Source organism: Onychostoma macrolepis, chromosome 11, assembly GCF_012432095.1.
Source record: "Onychostoma macrolepis isolate SWU-2019 chromosome 11, ASM1243209v1, whole genome shotgun sequence".
Lineage (NCBI taxonomy): Eukaryota > Metazoa > Chordata > Actinopteri > Cypriniformes > Cyprinidae > Onychostoma > Onychostoma macrolepis.
In genome coordinates this window covers 18,648,027-18,654,026 of record NC_081165.1, presented here as the reverse complement: position 1 = coordinate 18,654,026, position 6,000 = coordinate 18,648,027, and the positions used below count along the sequence as shown (strand labels likewise).

Genomic DNA, 6,000 nt, shown 5'->3' with positions numbered 1-6,000 from the left:
AAGCTTATTTATTCAGCTTTCAGATGATGTATAAATCCCAATTTAAAAAATAATAATAATTACCTGTATGACTGGTTTTGTGGTCCAGGGTCACATTCATCTATTCTTAATATATGCATTAATTAAGCTGACGCTTCGTGTGACGTTGCTGAAGTGCAGCTCGAATGCAGATGATGGGAACACCTGTCCTGCTGGAATCGGAGGCGCGCCCACAGGAGCGAGCGTGGGAAGCGAGCGCGCGCTCAAGAGGGGCGCACAGACGGAGCGAAGCAAGGGAGGATATTACCGCCTTTACCGCATTACAGAATCACACTGCATCATATGTGGCCAAACCAACAGCGACACAGGTAAGAGAGCGATGCTGTCACAGCGCTGTCAGGGTTAACGCATTACAAGCAGCTGGCCTTGATCCACAGGAGATAAAAGCAGGCTAGATTTGTGTTTCTTTAATACGGCCGCTGCTGCTTCAGTAATCCTCGCGCATCCCGCGTGCTTCAGCCTCTCTGCGCATCTCTGAGTGATGCGGTCTTCTTTCTGCTGCTCTGCGCAAAGCATCACAGCCTAGAGAAGCCGGCAATATCTCACGAAACGGTAGAGAAATATAAAACGCAGCCTCACTTAAAGTCACAAGCCATGTTTAGGTGAATAAACTCGGGCGTTTCGAGGCTGTCAAGTTAGTTGTTTTTGAGGCCGAATGTTGGCCAAGGATGCTGTAGGAAGTGAAAGTGTCATCGCCCCATCCAGGGCGCTTCTTCTATCTCAAGGATATTGTGAGAACAGGACAAACATTTGCTGCTGCGTTTTATTACACGAGGAACCTTCAGGCCACGTTTGAGGGTAAATATTGCGTTATAATATAATTCACTGTCTTTAAGAAGGTTAGTTTTGCCTGTGTGGATAAAATAAGTTTGACATCTAGGGTTCAGATAGCAAATCATCTGGATATTGTCAATAAACATTATACATCATTTTAAAAATGTGATTAATATTGGCTTTAATAGCAGGATGAAAAGTTGTAGGCCTTAGATAGATAGATGTTGTAATTTATCTATCCATCTATCTGTCAATCTGTCCGTCCATCCATCCATCTATCTATATATCTATCAAACGTTTTATCGTCATCATGCTTAAAATAAAACCTATCCAAAATAAGTATAAAGTATTATACTTGTATAGCTCCTCTTGTATAGTTTTGCCTGTGTACAATTCTGTTTGATCTTTGACTTAACTTTGTATATGCATATCTGTGGATCTACAGGGACAAGGTTTCCATTTATAAACTTTGACTGCAGCTTTGGGAAACTCAGAGCAGCTGAATTAGTCCACTAACTGAACTCATTTTTTTTTTTTCCTGTCATGAATTAAAGATGCAAAACTGCCCACATCAGATGGTATCTGTGGTCATGTGACCTGGCCTGGGCCCATATTCCCACTGAGTTGGACCCATGCTCTGAATGATCCAGAGATGTACATGTCATCCCCCATTCAGCAGTCTTTGTCATATTGTGTTGCAATCATTCATGGAGGTATTTCATAGAGCTTGGCTGTTAGTGAAATTTGATAACCACTGGCAACCCAACAAAAGTTTTTCTATCCTGATTAGGAATTTCTAAAGAGTAATTTAATGAGAACATTGTCAGATTAAATCTTGGATTAATCAGAGCAAACAGTACAGCTTGCATTTTAACTGGTAACATGATCTAGTAGCCTACATCTAAAAAAGTGAATGGAGGTTGAAGTTACAAGTAATCAAGTCACCTTTATTTGTATAGCGCTTTATACAATAGAGTTTCAAACCACATACAGTATTAAACAGAATGTAACAGAACTAATGATGCAAACTTCAAATATGATAGAAGTGCATGCAATTTTACATTTATAAGTTTTGGAAGAATATTATGAGTGGTTGTATGTATGTAAAGCTCAACTGCATCAAACCCAGTTCTCCTTATTCAGTGTCCATTCTCTGTAAGTTGCAGTGGCCTCTTTACACCACTAGATGCTGATATTCCACTCGTTTTCTATTGCTAGCTTTGATTGTGTTGCAATTGAATCCCCAGGAAACATTTATATATCAATTTTTTTGTAGTTTAAAAGATCACTTTTTAGTGTTTAATAGGCAGTTTTTTTTTTTTAAATAAAATTAATTCTATATTTTGTGTAAAAATTTAAATTAAAAAAAGGAATTTGACCACAAATGACATGACCACATGCTTTTACCTGCACACCCCCTTCACCACCTATAGAGGTATTTTCTGCCATATGGCGAATTTTGAGAAATCCTTTTACTTGGCAACATGTTAGTTGTGGCTCAACCCTGTGGATACTCCCACTGAGCCTGCAATTAAAACAGCATTAGAGAAACCTGCGATTCTCTCTCAGCTCCTTCTGCCACTTAAAGAAACTTTAAATGGGGAGAAGCTCAAAATTTTGGTCAGATTTATGTAAATAACTCCACTTTGCTGTCAAGTATTAATTAAAGATGCATACACAGAAGATTAATGAAGTTATTTAGGAAGATTGAATGACTTGCTGCATAAATTGCAATGCTTCTTTAATGACTGCAATGAAATAAGGTCAAGAGATGATATATTGTATACGTAATTTCATTTCATCCACTAGCATTCCCATCTTTCCCCTCCTCCACAGCTCAGATTCACCTACTCTCAGGTTTCCTACTCTGCAATGGGATGCTCACCTTCTACTTCTCAGGGTTTTGTTTCCAGAGGTGCTATTTTTAGCTATGCAACAGCAGCTTTCTCCAGAGGGGGGCGAGAGGTGCGTCTGGAAGTTGAGTCTGGCCTGGTGCCGATTAGAACTGTTGCACGCTGGAGGGAAAGGAGAGACTGAAAAAAGATGGAGTCAGGCTGGGGCCTCATTCTAGTTTTCAATCTCTGCCTGGCTCGGTTTCTTCCTCAGAGAGGACAAGAAAAATGAGAAAGACCGAAACAATGGGGTCAGCTGAAACATTTGCTTGTATTTTAGAGCCGTATGTTTTAGGAGACTGCTCAAGGGCCTTGTGTCTGTTTGCTTGAATGGACCGCTAATGGAAGATTGTTATAGCCCCTAATGTGCTCTTCGTCTGGATTCAGCTGAGTCAAGGCAGTTGATAGTTATGGATTTCAGACTGGCCTAAAACAAGGAGGACACATTACTAGCTGCATCTACATTGATTTTTTGTTTGCAGAGACACAACTTTATCCCAGCAATGAGTAAAGAGGCCTTGCTTGGCACATTTACACAAATTAAGGTTAATAATTGATTGTTGTAAATGATGAGTTATATGTTAAGCTTATAAATGACATATCAGTATTTGCTAGGCCCCCAAATTAAGATAATTTAAGACATTGCATTATTTTGCCAAGTGAAATCATTGCACTTTACATGGAAGTGGCTTTTGAAGTCAATATATTATTTCAGTGTCATTGAACTTAGCATGTTTCCAGCCTACGGTCCACAACAATTAATTCTGTGATCAATTTGTCTGACCAAGGTAGACTTAAATGGGGTTTGTTGTATGTGTGTTTGTGTATATGGAAAATTTTATATGTATTTTAATAATTATCTTACATATCATTTAAATTTGAGTATTTTTACATATTTTATAAATAATTATTTTAATTTTCAATAGAATATTTAAAATTATTTTATATCATATGTGACCCTGTACCACAAAACCAGTCATAAAGGTCAATTTCTTTAAATTGAGATTTATATATTTAAATCTGTCCAAATTAAGTTCTTAGCAATGCATATTACTGATCAAATATATTTACGGTAGGAAATTTACAAAATATCTTCATGGAACATGATTTTTACTTAATATCCTATTGATTTTTGGCATAAAAGAAAAATCTATAATTTTGACCCATACGATGTATTTTTGCTATTGCTACAAAATATACCCGTATTATCTACTTAAGACTGGTTTGTGGTCCAGGGTCTCATATATATATCAATATATATATATATATATATATATATATATATATATATATATATATATATATATATATATATATATATATATTCTTTATATATATATAATCTTTTAAATTGTTTAATCCCCCAGTAAACACTGTAACATTTTTGTTTAATAATATCTTTTCTGTTGTATTTTGAGAGAATTTCTTGGCACTAATTAATATGGTAACACTTTAGAATAGGGAACATTTATTAACTATTAACTACAACTTTTCCCTCAATAAACTCCTAATTTGCTGCTTATTAATAGTTAGTAAGGTAGTTGTTAAGTTTAGGTATTGGGTAGGATTAGGGATGTAGAATAAGGTCATGTAGAATAAGGCATTAATATGTGCTTAATTACTACTAATAAATGGCTAATATTCTATTAATATGCATGCTAATTAGCAACTAGTTAAGAGACCCTAAAATAAAGTGTTACCATTAATATTTATGCAATAATTATGATACATTTTTTCTTTCAACTATTTTCTATTACTTTTCAATTATGGCATTAATTCATTTTAAACTAGAGACAATGCCTTTAAAATCACATTTTTTAAGCCAGATTAGTGCCATCTGGTGGGAGTAAAATAAGACAAACATCTGCAATGTTTAGCCCATAGATTCCCATATAGCTCTATATAAAAGGCCTACAAATTCTATAATTGTTTTTAGACATATTTATTTTTATTAAGTTGTGGGTTTTTATATATATTTAGACATTTTCCAAAAACAACTTTTTGTAAAGGTTTAGTTTTTTTTTTTTTTGGTTTGAAATGTTGATTTAAAGCATCTGTTTTTGAATTATTAGTCAGACCTGAACACAGAGAAAGCATTTTGTTACACAAAACATGGAAATTCTATAAAAATGTAACAAAAATGAACAGGAATGTTTTATCAGAGCTTAATCCTTCTGGGTCTGATCTGATTTCAAACTCTTATTTCAGTTTTCTGACTCATTTTGGCTATATGGGTATTGCCATACCAATTCATTTGAATGTGTATATTTGTATGTGTGTGTGTCTGTGAGTGTGTGTGTGTGGATGTGTCTGTTTTGCACTCTTGATGTTTTAGAGTGTAACTTCTTCCTTGCTGTCCACTTTTTTACTGCATTGTAGTTGAATTATTGCTTTTATTTTACATATTTGCAGTGTTACAGTCACACCAGTTCATAGGTGGGTGTGTATAAGCGTGTGTGTGAATGGATGTGTTGGTTTTGCACTCTTGATGTTTTAGAGTTTCACCCTGTCATTGCTGTGTACTTTTTTCTGCATTGTGGCACATTTGTAGATTGTGTACACAAAAATTTGCTGAATTTTTGTGTTTTTGTCGATTTCCCATTCATTTCCTATGGTCTGTCATTTTTAACCGAAGACGACAAGTGTGACAATTTTTTTTTACGACCATTTAGCCTGCTCGAATCAAGCCCTGAATTGTTTGTGTGTGTTCACATTCCAAATGCCATAAAAGTCACCAAGTTTCGTACCATTCAGATGAAGCTGTGATTTTTAAAAATTCAAAACAGAAAAGTTTTCGGTCAAAAGTGACCGAAGAGCGCCAGAGGGTTAAATTGAATATGTATTAAATGTAATAAATATTGTAAATAATAAGTGCAGCTGGTAGGCAGACTGATATATTGTTCCTGGCCTGCTCCCTACCACAGTCACTCATAATTTTCATGCGACAGCAGAGATTCTCTGTTAATATCATTATAGAGAACATGAAGTTACCCATGCATCTCACTGCGTGACTCACTCTTGTTTCCTTATTAAGCCCTTCCTGTCTGATGCACTCTGAATATTTTATCATGGCCCAGTAGCTAACTATACAAAAAAAACATTGAATGAGAGAGATTTTTCATAACTGCCGCACCTTCACTTTAAGTGTTTCAGACGTTCTGTTTGATCTATAGTAGAGCTCACCTCTGCTTTTCCAACAATGACCTCTGTGACTTATGACTGTGTTTTGATGTGCAACTTCAAAGCGTTCGCAGTGCATTGTATATTTACATCCTTATTCTTCTTGTTTCAAAGC

The 6,000-nt window shown here is 35.6% G+C and overlaps 1 protein-coding gene across 16 annotated transcripts in view; it reads left to right on the top strand.

Moving 5' to 3' along the window:
- Window positions 1-229: 229 nt before the first annotated feature.
- nfasca (neurofascin homolog (chicken) a) overlaps window positions 230-6,000 on the top strand; it is a 91,286-nt gene continuing 85,515 nt past the window's right edge. For 2 of the 16 annotated variants that reach the window (XR_009273352.1, XR_009273353.1), the window contains exon 1: window positions 230-347. The gene's annotated coding sequence lies outside the window, so the exon portion shown is untranslated. Of the gene's footprint in view, window positions 348-759; window positions 838-6,000 lie in introns of those variants that run through there. The other 14 variants (XM_058791122.1, XM_058791120.1, XM_058791123.1 and 11 more) reach the window with 9 other exon arrangements.